Raw genomic sequence first — 19,317 nt, forward strand, 5'->3', positions numbered from 1 at the left:
AGAAAAAGATTCCAACCTAGAGTTAAAGTTCGTATAATGACGATTGTTTGACAAAAAGAATTCAATCAAGACTTAAAATTTGAATATTGACAGTAGTTTGCAGAAAAAAGTGCCCACCGAGAGTTAAAATTCGTACATTGACGGTAGTTTGCCAAAAAATTCCCATCGAGGGTTCAAATTCGTATAGAGGCAATGGTTTCGAGAAAAAAATTCCAACCTAGTATTAAACCACGTGTATTGACGATTGTTTGACAAAAAGATTTCAACAAATAGTTAAAATTTGTATATTGACAGTAGTCTGAAGAAAAAAATTCCCACCGAGAGTTAAAATTCGTACATTTACGATAGTTTGACTAAGAATTACCAACAAGTGATAAATTTCGTATATAGCCGATAGTTTGAAGAAAAAAATTCCAACCTAGAGTTAAAGTTCGTATAATGACGATTGTTTGACAAAAAGATTTCAATCGAGACTTAAAATTTGAATATTGACAGTAGTTTGCAGAAGAAAGTGCCCACCGAGAGTTAAAATTCGTACATTGACGGTAGTTTGATCAAAAAATTCCCATGGAGAGTTAAAATTCGTATATAGACGATAGTTTGAAGAAAAAGATTCCAACCTAGAGTTAAAGTTCGTATAATGACGATTGTTTGACAAAAAGAATTCAATCAAGACTTAAAATTTGAATATTGACAGTAGTTTGCAGAAAAAAGTGCCCACCGAGAGTTAAAATTCGTACATTGACGGTAGTTTGCCAAAAAATTCCCATCGAGGGTTCAAATTCGTATAGAGGCGATGGTTTCGAGAAAAAAATTCCAACCTAGTATTAAACCACGTGTATTGACGATTGTTTGACAAAAAGATTTCAACAAATAGTTAAAATTTGTACATTGACAGTAGTCTGAAGAAAAAAATTCCCACCGAGAGTTAAAATTCGTACATTCACGATAGTTTGACTAAGAATTACCAACAAGTGATAAATTTCGTATATAGCCGATAGTTTGAAGAAAAAAATTCCAACCTAGAGTTAAAGTTCGTATAATGACGATTGTTTGACAAAAAGATTTCAATCAAGACTTAAAATTTGAATATTGACAGTAGTTTGCAGAAAAAAGTGCCCACCGAGAGTTAAAATTCGTACATTGACGGTAGTTTGCCAAAAAATTCCCATCGAGAGTTCAAATTCGTATAGAGGCGATGGTTTTGAGAAAAAAATTCCAACCTAGTATTAAACCACGTGTATTGACGATTGTTTGACAAAAAGATTTCAACAAATAGTTAAAATTTGTATATTGACAGTAGTCTGAAGAAAAAAATTCCCACCGAGAGTTAAAATTCGTACATTTACGATAGTTTGACTAAGAATTACCAACAAGTGATAAATTTCGTATATAGCCGATAGTTTGAAGAAAAAAATTCCAACCTAGAGTTAAAGTTCGTATAATGACGATTGTTTGACAAAAAGATTTCAATCGAGACTTAAAATTTGAATATTGACGGTAGTTTGCAGAAGAAAGTGCCCACCGAGAGTTAAAATTCGTACATTGACGGTAGTTTGATCAAAAATTCCCATGGAGAGTTAAAATTCGTATATAGACGATAGTTTGAAGAAAAAGATTCCAACCTAGAGTTAAAGTTCGTATAATGACGATTGTTTGACAAAAAGAATTCAATCAAGACTTAAAATTTGAATATTGACAGTAGTTTGCAGAAAAAAGTGCCCACCGAGAGTTAAAATTCGTACATTGACGGTAGTTTGCCAAAAAATTCCCATCGGGGGTTCAAATTCGTATAGAGGCGATGGTTTCGAGAAAAAAATTCCAACCTAGTATTAAACCACGTGTATTGACGATTGTTTGACAAAAAGATTTCAACAAATAGTTAAAATTTGTATATTGACAGTAGTCTGAAGAAAAAAATTCCCACCTAGAGTTAAAATTCGTACATTTACGATAGTTTGACTAAGAATTACCAACAAGTGATAAATTTCGTATATAGCCGATAGTTTGAAGAAAAAAATTCCAACCTAGAGTTAAAGTTCGTATAATGACGATTGTTTGACAAAAAGATTTCAATCAAGACTTAAAATTTGAATATTGACAGTAGTTTGCAGAAAAAAGTGCCCACCGAGAGTTAAAATTCGTACATTGAAGGTAGTTTGATCAAAAAATTCCCATGGAGAGTTAAAATTCGTATATAGACGATAGTTTGACTAAGAATTCCCAACAAGATATAAATTTCGTATATAGACGATAGTTTGAAGAAAAAAATTCCAACCTAGAGTTAAAGTTCGTATAATGACGATTGTTTGACAAAAAGATTTCAATCACGACTTAAAATTTAAATATTGACAGTAGTTTGCAGAAAAAAATTCCCACCGAGAGTTAAAATTCCTACATTGACAGTAGTTTGCCAAAAATTCCTATCGAGAGTTAAAATACGTATATAGACGATGGTTTGGAAAAAAAAATTCCAACCTAGTATTAAACCACGTGTATTGACGATTGTTTGACAAAAAGATTTCAACAAATAGTTAAAATTTGTACATTGACAGTAGTCTGAAGAAAAAAATTCCCACCGAGAGTTAAAATTCGTACATTTACGATAGTTTGACTAAGAATTACCAACAAGTGATAAATTTCGTATATAGCCGATAGTTTGAAGAAAAAGATTCCAACCTAGAGTTAAAGTTCGTATAATGACGATTGTTTGACAAAAAGAATTCAATCAAGACTTAAAATTTGAATATTGACAGTAGTTTGAAGAAAAAAGTGCCCACCGAGAGTTAAAATTCGTACATTGACGGTAGTTTGCCAAAAAATTCCCATCGAGAGTTAAAATTCGTATAGAGGCGATGGTTTCGAGAAAAAAATTCCAACCTAGTATTAAACCACGTGTATTGACGATTGTTTGACAAAAAGATTTCAACAAATAGTTAAAATTTGTATATTGACAGTAGTCTGAAGAAAAAAATTCCCACCTAGAGTTAAAATTCGTACATTTACGATAGTTTGACAAAGAATTACCAACAAGTGATAAATTTCGTATATAGCCGATAGTTTGAAGAAAAAAATTCCAACCTAGAGTTAAAGTTCGTATAATGACGATTGTTTGACAAAAAGATTTCAATCAAGACTTAAAATTTGAATATTGACAGTAGTTTGCAGAAAAAAGTGCCCACCGAGAGTTAAAATTCGTACATTGAAGGTAGTTTGATCAAAAAATTCCCATGGAGAGTTAAAATTCGTATATAGACGATAGTTTGACTAAGAATTCCCAACAAGATATAAATTTCGTATATAGACGATAGTTTGAAGAAAAAAATTCCAACCTAGAGTTAAAGTTCGTATAATGACGATAGTTTGACAAAAAGATTTCAATCAAGACTTAAAATTTAAATATTGACAGTAGTTTGCAGAAAAAAATTCCCACCGAGAGTTAAAATTCGTACATTGACAGTAGTTTGCCAAAAATTCCTATCGAGAGTTAAAATACGTATATAGACGATGGTTTGGAAAAAAAAATTCCAACTTAGTATTAAACCACGTGTATTGACGATTGTTTGACAAAAAGATTTCAACAAATAGTTAAAATTTGTACATTGACAGTAGTCTGAAGAAAAAAATTCCCACCGAGAGTTAAAATTCGTACATTGACGGTAGTTTGCCAAACAATTCCCATGTGGAGTTAAAATTCGTATATAGTCGATAGTTTGGAGAAAAAAATTCCAACCTAGTATTATAATTCGTGTATTGACGATTGTTTGACAAAAAGATTTCAACAAATAGTTAAAATTTGTACATTGATAGTAGTCTGAAGATAAAAATTCCCACCGAGAGTTAAAATTCGTACATTTACGATAGTTTGACTAAGAATTCCCAACAAGAGATAAATTTCGTATATAGACGATAGTTTGAAGAAAAAAATTCCAACCTAGAGTTAAAGTTCGTATAATGACGATTGTTTGACAAAAAAATTTCAATCGAGACTTAAAATTTGAATATTGACAGTAGTTTGCAGAAGAAAGTGCCCACCGAGAGTTAAAATTCGTACATTGACGGTAGTTTGATCAAAAAATTCCCATGGAGAGTTAAAATTCGTATATAGACGATAGTTTGAAGAAAAAGATTCCAACCTAGAGTTAAAGTTCGTATAATGACGATTGTTTGACAAAAAGAATTCAATCAAGACTTAAAATTTGAATATTGACAGTAGTTTGCAGAAAAAAGTGCCCACCGAGAGTTAAAATTCGTACATTGACGGTAGTTTGCCAAAAAATTCCCATCGAGGGTTCAAATTCGTATAGAGAAGATGGTTTCGAGAAAAAAATTCCAACCTAGTATTAAACCACGTGTATTGACGATTGTTTGACAAAAAGATTTCAACAAATAGTTAAAATTTGTACATTGACAGTAGTCTGAAGAAAAAAATTCCCACCGAGAGTTAAAATTCGTACATTCACGATAGTTTGACTAAGAATTACCAACAAGTGATAAATTTCGTATATAGCCGATAGTTTGAAGAAAAAAATTCCAACCTAGAGTTAAAGTTCGTATAATGACGATTGTTTGACAAAAAGATTTCAATCAAGACTTAAAATTTGAATATTGACAGTAGTTTGCAGAAAAAAGTGCCCACCGAGAGTTAAAATTCGTACATTGACGGTAGTTTGCCAAAAAATTCCCATCGAGAGTTCAAATTCGTATAGAGGCGATGGTTTTGAGAAAAAAATTCCAACCTAGTATTAAACCACGTGTATTGACGATTGTTTGACAAAAAGATTTCAACAAATAGTTAAAATTTGTATATTGACAGTAGTCTGAAGAAAAAAATTCCCACCGAGAGTTAAAATTCGTACATTTACGATAGTTTGACTAAGAATTACCAACAAGTGATAAATTTCGTATATAGCCGATAGTTTGAAGAAAAAAATTCCAACCTAGAGTTAAAGTTCGTATAATGACGATTGTTTGACAAAAAGATTTCAATCGAGACTTAAAATTTGAATATTGACGGTAGTTTGCAGAAGAAAGTGCCCACCGAGAGTTAAAATTCGTACATTGACGGTAGTTTGATCAAAAATTCCCATGGAGAGTTAAAATTCGTATATAGACGATAGTTTGAAGAAAAAGATTCCAACCTAGAGTTAAAGTTCGTATAATGACGATTGTTTGACAAAAAGAATTCAATCAAGACTTAAAATTTGAATATTGACAGTAGTTTGCAGAAAAAAGTGCCCACCGAGAGTTAAAATTCGTACATTGACGGTAGTTTGCCAAAAAATTCCCATCGGGGGTTCAAATTCGTATAGAGGCGATGGTTTCGAGAAAAAAATTCCAACCTAGTATTAAACCACGTGTATTGACGATTGTTTGACAAAAAGATTTCAACAAATAGTTAAAATTTGTACATTGACAGTAGTCTGAAGAAAAAAATTCCCACCGAGAGTTAAAATTCGTACATTCACGATAGTTTGACTAAGAATTACCAACAAGTGATAAATTTCGTATATAGCCGATAGTTTGAAGAAAAAGATTCCAACCTAGAGTTAAAGTTCGTATAATGACGATTGTTTGACAAAAAGAATTCAATCAAGACTTAAAATTTGAATATTGACAGTAGTTTGAAGAAAAAAGTGCCCACCGAGAGTTAAAATTCGTACATTGACGGTAGTTTGCCAAAAAATTCCCATCGAGAGCTAAAATTCGTATAGAGGCGATGGTTTCGAGAAAAAAATTCCAACCTAGTATTAAACCACGTGTATTGACGATTGTTTGACAAAAAGATTTCAACAAATAGTTAAAATTTGTATATTGACAGTAGTCTGAAGAAAAAAATTCCCACCTAGAGTTAAAATTCGTACATTTACGATAGTTTGACTAAGAATTACCAACAAGTGATAAATTTCGTATATAGCCGATAGTTTGAAGAAAAAAATTCCAACCTAGAGTTAAAGTTCGTATAATGACGATTGTTTGACAAAAAGATTTCAATCAAGACTTAAAATTTGAATATTGACAGTAGTTTGCAGAAAAAAGTGCCCACCGAGAGTTAAAATTCGTACATTGAAGGTAGTTTGATCAAAAAATTCCCATGGAGAGTTAAAATTCGTATATAGACGATAGTTTGACTAAGAATTCCCAACAAGATATAAATTTCGTATATAGACGATAGTTTGAAGAAAAAAATTCCAACCTAGAGTTAAAGTTCGTATAATGACGATTGTTTGACAAAAAGATTTCAATCACGACTTAAAATTTAAATATTGACAGTAGTTTGCAGAAAAAAATTCCCACCGAGAGTTAAAATTCCTACATTGACAGTAGTTTGCCAAAAATTCCTATCGAGAGTTAAAATACGTATATAGACGATGGTTTGGAAAAAAAAATTCCAACCTAGTATTAAACCACGTGTATTGACGATTGTTTGACAAAAAGATTTCAACAAATAGTTAAAATTTGTGCATTGACAGTAGTCTGAAGAAAAAAATTCCCACCGAGAGTTAAAATTCGTACATTTACGATAGTTTGACTAAGAATTACCAACAAGTGATAAATTTCGTATATAGCCGATAGTTTGAAGAAAAAGATTCCAACCTAGAGTTAAAGTTCGTATAATGACGATTGTTTGACAAAAAGAATTCAATCAAGACTTAAAATTTGAATATTGACAGTAGTTTGAAGAAAAAAGTGCCCACCGAGAGTTAAAATTCGTACATTGACGGTAGTTTGCCAAAAAATTCCCATCGAGAGATAAAATTCGTATAGAGGCGATGGTTTCGAGAAAAAAATTCCAACCTAGTATTAAACCACGTGTATTGACGATTGTTTGACAAAAAGATTTCAACAAATAGTTAAAATTTGTATATTGACAGTAGTCTGAAGAAAAAAATTCCCACCTAGAGTTAAAATTCGTACATTTACGATAGTTTGACAAAGAATTACCAACAAGTGATAAATTTCGTATATAGCCGATAGTTTGAAGAAAAAAATTCCAACCTAGAGTTAAAGTTCGTATAATGACGATTGTTTGACAAAAAGATTTCAATCAAGACTTAAAATTTGAATATTGACAGTAGTTTGCAGAAAAAAGTGCCCACCGAGAGTTAAAATTCGTACATTGAAGGTAGTTTGATCAAAAAATTCCCATGGAGAGTTAAAATTCGTATATAGACGATAGTTTGACTAAGAATTCCCAACAAGATATAAATTTCGTATATAGACGATAGTTTGAAGAAAAAAATTCCAACCTAGAGTTAAAGTTCGTATAATGACGATTGTTTGACAAAAAGATTTCAATCAAGACTTAAAATTTAAATATTGACAGTAGTTTGCAGAAAAAAATTCCCACCGAGAGTTAAAATTCGTACATTGACAGTAGTTTGCCAAAAATTCCTATCGAGAGTTAAAATACGTATATAGACGATGGTTTGGAAAAAAAAATTCCAACCTAATATTAAACCACGTGTATTGACGATTGTTTGACAAAAAGATTTCAACAAATAGTTAAAATTTGTACATTGACAGTAGTCTGAAGAAAAAGATTCCCACCGAGAGTTAAAATTCGTACATTTACGATAGTTTGACTAAGAATTACCAACAAGTGATAAATTTCGTATATAGCCGATAGTTTGAAGAAAAAGATTCCAACCTAGAGTTAAAGTTCGTATAATGACGATTGTTTGACAAAAAGAATTCAATCAAGACTTAAAATTTGAATATTGACAGTAGTTTGAAGAAAAAAGTGCCCACCGAGAGTTAAAATTCGTACATTGACGGTAGTTTGCCAAAAAATTCCCATCGAGAGCTAAAATTCGTATAGAGGCGATGGTTTCGAGAAAAAAATTCCAACCTAGTATTAAACCACGTGTATTGACGATTGTTTGACAAAAAGATTTCAACAAATAGTTAAAATTTGTATATTGACAGTAGTCTGAAGAAAAAAATTCCCACCTAGAGTTAAAATTCGTACATTTACGATAGTTTGACTAAGAATTACCAACAAGTGATAAATTTCGTATATAGCCGTTAGTTTGAAGAAAAAAATTCCAACCTAGAGTTAAAGTTCGTATAATGACGATTGTTTGACAAAAAGATTTCAATCAAGACTTAAAATTTGAATATTGACAGTAGTTTGCAGAAAAAAGTGCCCACCGAGAGTTAAAATTCGTACATTGAAGGTAGTTTGATCAAAAAATTCCCATGGAGAGTTAAAATTCGTATATAGACGATAGTTTGACTAAGAATTCCCAACAAGATATAAATTTCGTATATAGACGATAGTTTGAAGAAAAAGATTCCAACCTAGAGTTAAAGTTCGTATAATGACGATTGTTTGACAAAAAGAATTCAATCAAGACTTAAAATTTGAATATTGACAGTAGTTTGCAGAAAAAAGTGCCCACCGAGAGTTAAAATTCGTACATTGACGGTAGTTTGCCAAAAAATTCCCATCGAGGGTTCAAATTCGTATAGAGGCGATGGTTTCGAGAAAAAAATTCCAACCTAGTATTAAACCACGTGTATTGACGATTGTTTGACAAAAAGATTTCAACAAATAGTTAAAATTTGTACATTGACAGTAGTCTGAAGAAAAAAATTCCCACCGAGAGTTAAAATTCGTACATTTACGATAGTTTGACTAAGAATTACCAACAAGTGATAAATTTCGTATATAGCCGATAGTTTGAAGAAAAAGATTCCAACCTAGAGTTAAAGTTCGTATAATGACGATTGTTTGACAAAAAGAATTCAATCAAGACTTAAAATTTGAATATTGACAGTAGTTTGAAGAAAAAAGTGCCCACCGAGAGTTAAAATTCGTACATTGACGGTAGTTTGCCAAAAAATTCCCATCGAGAGTTAAAATTCGTATAGAGGCGATGGTTTCGAGAAAAAAATTCCAACCTAGTATTAAACCACGTGTATTGACGATTGTTTGACAAAAAGATTTCAACAAATAGTTAAAATTTGTATATTGACAGTAGTCTGAAGAAAAAAATTCCCACCTAGAGTTAAAATTCGTACATTTACGATAGTTTGACAAAGAATTACCAACAAGTGATAAATTTCGTATATAGCCGATAGTTTGAAGAAAAAAATTCCAACCTAGAGTTAAAGTTCGTATAATGACGATTGTTTGACAAAAAGATTTCAATCAAGACTTAAAATTTGAATATTGACAGTAGTTTGCAGAAAAAAGTGCCCACCGAGAGTTAAAATTCGTACATTGAAGGTAGTTTGATCAAAAAATTCCCATGGAGAGTTAAAATTCGTATATAGACGATAGTTTGACTAAGAATTCCCAACAAGATATAAATTTCGTATATAGACGATAGTTTGAAGAAAAAAATTCCAACCTAGAGTTAAAGTTCGTATAATGACGATTGTTTGACAAAAAGATTTCAATCAAGACTTAAAATTTAAATATTGACAGTAGTTTGCAGAAAAAAATTCCCACCGAGAGTTAAAATTCGTACATTGACAGTAGTTTGCCAAAAATTCCTATCGAGAGTTAAAATACGTATATAGACGATGGTTTGGAAAAAAAAATTCCAACTTAGTATTAAACCACGTGTATTGACGATTGTTTGACAAAAAGATTTCAACAAATAGTTAAAATTTGTACATTGACAGTAGTCTGAAGAAAAAAATTCCCACCGAGAGTTAAAATTCGTACATTGACGGTAGTTTGCCAAACAATTCCCATGTGGAGTTAAAATTCGTATATAGTCGATAGTTTGGAGAAAAAAATTCCAACCTAGTATTATAATTCGTGTATTGACGATTGTTTGACAAAAAGATTTCAACAAATAGTTAAAATTTGTACATTGATAGTAGTCTGAAGAAAAAAATTCCCACCGAGAGTTAAAATTCGTACATTTACGATAGTTTGACTAAGAATTCCCAACAAGAGATAAATTTCGTATATAGACGATAGTTTGAAGAAAAAAATTCCAACCTAGAGTTAAAGTTCGTATAATGACGATTGTTTGACAAAAAAATTTCAATCGAGACTTAAAATTTGAATATTGACAGTAGTTTGCAGAAGAAAGTGCCCACCGAGAGTTAAAATTCGTACATTGACGGTAGTTTGATCAAAAAATTCCCATGGAGAGTTAAAATTCGTATATAGACGATAGTTTGAAGAAAAAGATTTCAACCTAGAGTTAAAGTTCGTATAATGACGATTGTTTGACAAAAAGAATTCAATCAAGACTTAAAATTTGAATATTGACAGTAGTTTGCAGAAAAAAGTGCCCACCGAGAGTTAAAATTCGTACATTGACGGTAGTTTGCCAAAAAATTCCCATCGAGGGTTCAAATTCGTATAGAGGCGATGGTTTCGAGAAAAAAATTCCAACCTAGTATTAAACCACGTGTATTGACGATTGTTTGACAAAAAGATTTCAACAAATAGTTAAAATTTGTACATTGACAGTAGTCTGAAGAAAAAAATTCCCACCGAGAGTTAAAATTCGTACATTTACGATAGTTTGACTAAGAATTACCAACAAGTGATAAATTTCGTATATAGCCGATAGTTTGAAGAAAAAAATTCCAACCTAGAGTTAAAGTTCGTATAATGACGATTGTTTGACAAAAAGATTTCAATCAAGACTTAAAATTTGAATATTGACAGTAGTTTGCAGAAAAAAGTGCCCACCGAGAGTTAAAATTCGTACATTGACGGTAGTTTGCCAAAAAATTCCCATCGAGGGTTCAAATTCGTATAGAGGCGATGGTTTCGAGAAAAAAATTCCAACCTAGTATTAAACCACGTGTATTGACGATTGTTTGACAAAAAGATTTCAACAAATAGTTAAAATTTGTACATTGACAGTAGTCTGAAGAAAAAAATTCCCACCGAGAGTTAAAATTCGTACATTTACGATAGTTTGACTAAGAATTACCAACAAGTGATAAATTTCGTATATAGCCGATAGTTTGAAGAAAAAAATTCCAACCTAGAGTTAAAGTTCGTATAATGACGATTGTTTGACAAAAAGATTTCAATCAAGACTTAAAATTTGAATATTGACAGTAGTTTGCAGAAAAAAGTGCCCACCGAGAGTTAAAATTCGTACATTGACGGTAGTTTGCCAAAAAATTCCCATCGAGAGTTCAAATTCGTATAGAGGCGATGGTTTCGAGAAAAAAATTCCAACCTAGTATTAAACCACGTGTATTGACGATTGTTTGACAAAAAGATTTCAACAAATAGTTAAAATTTGTATATTGACAGTAGTCTGAAGAAAAAAATTCCCACCGAGAGTTAAAATTCGTACATTTACGATAGTTTGACTAAGAATTACCAACAAGTGATAAATTTCGTATATAGCCGATAGTTTGAAGAAAAAAATTCCAACCTAGAGTTAAAGTTCGTATAATGACGATTGTTTGACAAAAAGATTTCAATCGAGACTTAAAATTTGAATATTGACAGTAGTTTGCAGAAGAAAGTGCCCACCGAGAGTTAAAATTCGTACATTGACGGTAGTTTGATCAAAAAATTTCCATGGAGAGTTAAAATTCGTATATAGACGATAGTTTGAAGAAAAAGATTCCAACCTAGAGTTAAAGTTCGTATAATGACGATTGTTTGACAAAAAGAATTCAATCAAGACTTAAAATTTGAATATTGACAGTAGTTTGCAGAAAAAAGTGCCCACCGAGAGTTAAAATTCGTACATTGACGGTAGTTTGCCAAAAAATTCCCATCGAGGGTTCAAATTCGTATAGAGGCGATGGTTTCGAGAAAAAAATTCCAACCTAGTATTAAACCACGTGTATTGACGATTGTTTGACAAAAAGATTTCAACAAATAGTTAAAATTTGTACATTGACAGTAGTCTGAAGAAAAAAATTCCCACCGAGAGTTAAAATTCGTACATTTACGATAGTTTGACTAAGAATTACCAACAAGTGATAAATTTCGTATATAGCCGATAGTTTGAAGAAAAAGATTCCAACCTAGAGTTAAAGTTCGTATAATGACGATTGTTTGACAAAAAGATTTCAATCAAGACTTAAAATTTGAATATTGACAGTAGTTTGCAGAAAAAAGTGCCCACCGAGAGTTAAAATTCGTACATTGACGGTAGTTTGATCAAAAAATTCCCATGGAGAGTTAAAATTCGTATATAGACGATAGTTTGAAGAAAAAGATTCCAACCTAGAGTTAAAGTTCGTATAATGACGATTGTTTGACAAAAAGAATTCAATCAAGACTTAAAATTTGAATATTGACAGTAGTTTGCAGAAAAAAGTGCCCACCGAGAGTTAAAATTCGTACATTGACGGTAGTTTGCCAAAAAATTCCCATCGAGGGTTCAAATTCGTATAGAGGCGATGGTTTCGAGAAAAAAATTCCAACCTAGTATTAAACCACGTGTATTGACGATTGTTTGACAAAAAGATTTCAACAAATAGTTAAAATTTGTACATTGACAGTAGTCTGAAGAAAAAAATTCCCACCGAGAGTTAAAATTCGTACATTTACGATAGTTTGACTAAGAATTACCAACAAGTGATAAATTTCGTATATAGCCGATAGTTTGAAGAAAAAAATTCCAACCTAGAGTTAAAGTTCGTATAATGACGATTGTTTGACAAAAAGATTTCAATCAAGACTTAAAATTTAAATATTGACAGTAGTTTGCAGAAAAAAATTCCCACCGAGAGTTAAAATTCGTACATTGACAGTAGTTTGCCAAAAATTCCTATCGAGAGTTAAAATACGTATATAGACGATGGTTTGGAAAAAAAAAATTCCAACTTAGTATTAAACCACGTGTATTGACGATTGTTTGACAAAAAGATTTCAACAAATAGTTAAAATTTGTACATTGACAGTAGTCTGAAGAAAAAAATTCCCACCGAGAGTTAAAATTCGTACATTGACGGTAGTTTGCCAAACAATTCCCATGTGGAGTTAAAATTCGTATATAGTCGATAGTTTGGAGAAAAAAATTCCAACCTAGTATTATAATTCGTGTATTGACGATTGTTTGACAAAAAGATTTCAACAAATAGTTAAAATTTGTACATTGATAGTAGTCTGAAGAAAAAAATTCCCACCGAGAGTTAAAATTCGTACATTTACGATAGTTTGACTAAGAATTCCCAACAAGAGATAAATTTCGTATATAGACGATAGTTTGAAGAAAAAAATTCCAACCTAGAGTTAAAGTTCGTATAATGACGATTGTTTGACAAAAAAATTTCAATCGAGACTTAAAATTTGAATATTGACAGTAGTTTGCAGAAGAAAGTGCCCACCGAGAGTTAAAATTCGTACATTGACGGTAGTTTGATCAAAAAATTCCCATGGAGAGTTAAAATTCGTATATAGACGATAGTTTGAAGAAAAAGATTCCAACCTAGAGTTAAAGTTCGTATAATGACGATTGTTTGACAAAAAGAATTCAATCAAGACTTAAAATTTGAATATTGACAGTAGTTTGCAGAAAAAAGTGCCCACCGAGAGTTAAAATTCGTACATTGACGGTAGTTTGCCAAAAAATTCCCATCGAGGGTTCAAATTCGTATAGAGGCGATGGTTTCGAGAAAAAAATTCCAACCTAGTATTAAACCACGTGTATTGACGATTGTTTGACAAAATGATTTCAACAAATAGTTAAAATTTGTACATTGACAGTAGTCTGAAGAAAAAAATTCCCACCGAGAGTTAAAATTCGTACATTTACGATAGTTTGACTAAGAATTACCAACAAGTGATAAATTTCGTATGTAGCCGATAGTTTGAAGAAAAAAATTCCAACCTAGAGTTAAAGTTCGTATAATGACGATTGTTTGACAAAAAGATTTCAATCAAGACTTAAAATTTGAATATTGACAGTAGTTTGCAGAAAAAAGTGCCCACCGAGAGTTAAAATTCGTACATTGAAGGTAGTTTGATCAAAAAATTCCCATGGAGAGTTAAAATTCGTATATAGACGATAGTTTGACTAAGAATTCCCAACAAGATATAAATTTCGTATATAGACGATAGTTTGAAGAAAAAAATTCCAACCTAGAGTTAAAGTTCGTATAATGACGATTGTTTGACAAAAAGATTTCAATCAAGACTTAAAATTTAAATATTGACAGTAGTTTGCAGAAAAAAGTGCCCACCGAGAGTTAAAATTCGTACATTGACGGTAGTTTGCCAAAAAATTCCCATCGAGGGTTCAAATTCGTATAGAGGCGATGGTTTCGAGAAAAAAATTCCAACCTAGTATTAAACCACGTGTATTGACGATTGTTTGACAAAAAGATTTCAACAAATAGTTAAAATTTGTACATTGACAGTAGTCTGAAGAAAAAAATTCCCACCGAGAGTTAAAATTCGTACATTTACGATAGTTTGACTAAGAATTACCAACAAGTGATAAATTTCGTATATAGCCGATAGTTTGAAGAAAAAAATTCCAACCTAGAGTTAAAGTTCGTATAATGACGATTGTTTGACAAAAAGATTTCAATCAAGACTTAAAATTTGAATATTGACAGTAGTTTGCAGAAAAAAGTGCCCACCGAGAGTTACAATTCGTACATTGACGGTAGTTTGCCAAAAAATTCCCATCGAGAGTTCAAATTCGTATAGAGGCGATGGTTTCGAGAAAAAAATTCCAACCTAGTATTAAACCACGTGTATTGACGATTGTTTGACAAAAAGATTTCAACAAATAGTTAAAATTTGTATATTGACAGTAGTCTGAAGAAAAAAATTCCCACCGAGAGTTAAAATTCGTACATTTACGATAGTTTGACTAAGAATTACCAACAAGTGATAAATTTCGTATATAGCCGATAGTTTGAAGAAAAAAATTCCAACCTAGAGTTAAAGTTCGTATAATGACGATTGTTTGACAAAAAGATTTCAATCGAGACTTAAAATTTGAATATTGACAGTAGTTTGCAGAAGAAAGTGCCCACCGAGAGTTAAAATTCGTACATTGACGGTAGTTTGATCAAAAAATTTCCATGGAGAGTTAAAATTCGTATATAGACGATAGTTTGAAGAAAAAGATTCCAACCTAGAGTTAAAGTTCGTATAATGACGATTGTTTGACAAAAAGAATTCAATCAAGACTTAAAATTTGAATATTGACAGTAGTTTGCAGAAAAAAGTGCCCACCGAGAGTTAAAATTCGTACATTGACGGTAGTTTGCCAAAAAATTCCCATCGAGGGTTCAAATTCGTATAGAGGCGATGGTTTCGAGAAAAAAATTCCAACCTAGTATTAAACCACGTGTATTGACGATTGTTTGACAAAAAGATTTCAACAAATAGTTAAAATTTGTACATTGACAGTAGTCTGAAGAAAAAAATTCCCACCGAGAGTTAAAATTCGTACATTTACGATAGTTTGACTAAGAATTACCAACAAGTGATAAATTTCGTATATAGCCGATAGTTTGAAGAAAAAAATTCCAACCTAGAGTTAAAGTTCGTATAATGACGATTGTTTGACAAAAAGATTTCAATCAAGACTTAAAATTTGAATATTGACAGTAGTTTGCAGAAAAAAGTGCCCACCGAGAGTTAAAATTCGTACATTGAAGGTAGTTTGATCAAAAAATTCCCATGGAGAGTTAAAATTCGTATATAGACGATAGTTTGACTAAGAATTCCCAACAAGATATAAATTTCGTATATAGACGATAGTTTGAAGAAAAAAATTCCAACCTAGAGTTAAAGTTCGTATAATGACGATTGTTTGACAAAAAGATTTCAATCAAGACTTAAAATTTAAATATTGACAGTAGTTTGCAGAAAAAAGTGCCCACCGAGAGTTAAAATTCGTACATTGACGGTAGTTTGCCAAAAAATTCCCATCGAGGGTTCAAATTCGTATAGAGGCGATGGTTTCGAGAAAAAAATTCCAACCTAGTATTAAACCACGTGTATTGACGATTGTTTGACAAAAAGATTTCAACAAATAGTTAAAATTTGTACATTGACAGTAGTCTGAAGAAAAAAATTCCCACCGAGAGTTAAAATTCGTACATTTACGATAGTTTGACTAAGAATTACCAACAAGTGATAAATTTCGTATATAGCCGATAGTTTGAAGAAAAAAATTCCAACCTAGAGTTAAAGTTCGTATAATGACGATTGTTTGACAAAAAGATTTCAATCAAGACTTAAAATTTGAATATTGACAGTAGTTTGCAGAAAAAAGTGCCCACCGAGAGTTAAAATTCGTACATTGACGGTAGTTTGCCAAAAAATTCCCATCGAGAGTTCAAATTCGTATAGAGGCGATGGTTTCGAGAAAAAAATTCCAACCTAGTATTAAACCACGTGTATTGACGATTGTTTGACAAAAAGATTTCAACAAATAGTTAAAATTTGTATATTGACAGTAGTCTGAAGAAAAAAATTCCCACCGAGAGTTAAAATTCGTACATTTACGATAGTTTGACTAAGAATTACCAACAAGTGATAAATTTCGTATATAGCCGATAGTTTGAAGAAAAAAATTCCAACCTAGAGTTAAAGTTCGTATAATGACGATTGTTTGACAAAAAGATTTCAATCGAGACTTAAAATTTGAATATTGACAGTAGTTTGCAGAAGAAAGTGCCCACCGAGAGTTAAAATTCGTACATTGACGGTAGTTTGATCAAAAAATTTCCATGGAGAGTTAAAATTCGTATATAGACGATAGTTTGAAGAAAAAGATTCCAACCTAGAGTTAAAGTTCGTATAATGACGATTGTTTGACAAAAAGAATTCAATCAAGACTTAAAATTTGAATATTGACAGTAGTTTGCAGAAAAAAGTGCCCACCGAGAGTTAAAATTCGTACATTGACGGTAGTTTGCCAAAAAATTCCCATCGAGGGTTCAAATTCGTATAGAGGCGATGGTTTCGAGAAAAAAATTCCAACCTAGTATTAAACCACGTGTATTGACGATTGTTTGACAAAAAGATTTCAACAAATAGTTAAAATTTGTACATTGACAGTAGTCTGAAGAAAAAAATTCCCACCGAGAGTTAAAATTCGTACATTTACGATAGTTTGACTAAGAATTACCAACAAGTGATAAATTTCGTATATAGCCGATAGTTTGAAGAAAAAAATTCCAACCTAGAGTTAAAGTTCGTATAATGACGATTGTTTGACAAAAAGATTTCAATCAAGACTTAAAATTTGAATATTGACAGTAGTTTGCAGAAAAAAGTGCCCACCGAGAGTTAAAATTCGTACATTGAAGGTAGTTTGATCAAAAAATTCCCATGGAGAGTTAAAATTCGTATATAGACGATAGTTTGACTAAGAATTCCCAACAAGATATAAATTTCGTATATAGACGATAGTTTGAAGAAAAAAATTCCAACCTAGAGTTAAAGTTCGTATAATGACGATTGTTTGACAAAAAGATTTCAATCAAGACTTAAAATTGAAATATTGACAGTAGTTTGCAGAAAAAAGTGCCCACCGAGAGTTAAAATTCGTACATTGACGGTAGTTTGCCAAAAAATTCCCATCGAGGGTTCAAATTCGTATAGAGGCGATGGTTTCGAGAAAAAAATTCCAACCTAGTATTAAACCACGTGTATTGACGATTGTTTGACAAAAAGATTTCAACAAATAGTTAAAATTTGTACATTGACAGTAGTCTGAAGAAAAAAATTCCCACCGAGAGTTAAAATTCGTACATTTACGATAGTTTGACTAAGAATTACCAACAAGTGATAAATTTCGTATATAGCCGATAGTTTGAAGAAAAAAATTCCAACCTAGAGTTAAAGTTCGTATAATGACGATTGTTTGACAAAAAGATTTCAATCAAGACTTAAAATTTGAATATTGACAGTAGTTTGCAGAAAAAAGTGCCCACCGAGAGTTAAAATTCGTACATTGACGGTAGTTTGCCAAAAAATTCCCATCGAGAGTTCAAATTCGTATAGAGGCGATGGTTTCGAGAAAAAAATTCCAACCTAGTATTAAACCACGTGTATTGACGATTGTTTGACAAAAAGATTTCAACAAATAGTTAAAATTTGTATATTGACAGTAGTCTGAAGAAAAAAATTCCCACCGAGAGTTAAAATTCGTACATTTACGATAGTTTGACTAAGAATTACCAACAAGTGATAAATTTCGTATATAGCCGATAGTTTGAAGAAAAAAATTCCAACCTAGAGTTAAAGTTCGTATAATGACGATTGTTTGACAAAAAGATTTGAATCGAGACTTAAAATTTGAATATTGACAGTAGTTTGCAGAAGAAAGTGCCCACCGAGAGTTAAAATTCGTACATTGACGGTAGTTTGATCAAAAAATTTCCATGGAGAGTTAAAATTCGTATATAGACGATAGTTTGAAGAAAAAGATTCCAACCTAGAGTTAAAGTTCGTATAATGACGATTGTTTGACAAAAAGAATTCAATCAAGACTTAAAATTTGAATATTGACAGTAGTTTGCAGAAAAAAGTGCCCACCGAGAGTTAAAATTCGTACATTGACGGTAGTTTGCCAAAAAATTCCCATCGAGGGTTCAAATTCGTATAGAGGCGATGGTTTCGAGAAAAAAATTCCAACCTAGTATTAAACCACGTGTATTGACGATTGTGTGACAAAAAGATTTCAACAAATAGTTAAAATTTGTACATTGACAGTAGTCTGTAGAAAAAAATTCCCACCGAGAGTTAAAATTCGTACATTTACGATAGTTTGACTAAGAATTACCAACAAGTGATAAATTTCGTATATAGCCGATAGTTTGAAGAAAAAAATTCCAACCTAGAGTTAAAGTTCGTATAATGACGATTGTTTGACAAAAAGATTTCAATCAAGACTTAAAATTTGAATATTGACAGTAGTTTGCAGAAAAAAGTGCCCACCGAGAGTTAAAATTCGTACATTGAAGGTAGTTTGATCAAAAAATTCCCATGGAGAGTTAAAATTCGTATATAGACGATAGTTTGACTAAGAATTCCCAACAAGATATAAATTTCGTATATAGACGATAGTTTGAAGAAAAAAATTCCAACCTAGAGTTAAAGTTCGTATAATGACGATTGTTTGACAAAAAGATTTCAATCAAGACTTAAAATTTAAATATTGACAGTAGTTTGCAGAAAAAAATTCCCACCGAGAGTTAAAATTCGTACATTGACGGTAGTTTGCCAAAAAATTCCCATCGAGAGTTCAAATTCGTATAGAGGCGATGGTTTCGAGAAAAAAATTCCAACCTAGTATTAAACCACGTGTATTGACGATTGTTTGACAAGAAGATTTCAACAAATAGTTAAAATTTGTATATTGACAGTAGTCTGAAGAAAAAAATTCCCACCGA

The sequence above is a fragment of the Xylocopa sonorina genome, unplaced genomic scaffold, assembly GCF_050948175.1.
Source record: "Xylocopa sonorina isolate GNS202 unplaced genomic scaffold, iyXylSono1_principal scaffold0203, whole genome shotgun sequence".
In the NCBI taxonomy this organism is placed as follows: domain Eukaryota; kingdom Metazoa; phylum Arthropoda; class Insecta; order Hymenoptera; family Apidae; genus Xylocopa; species Xylocopa sonorina.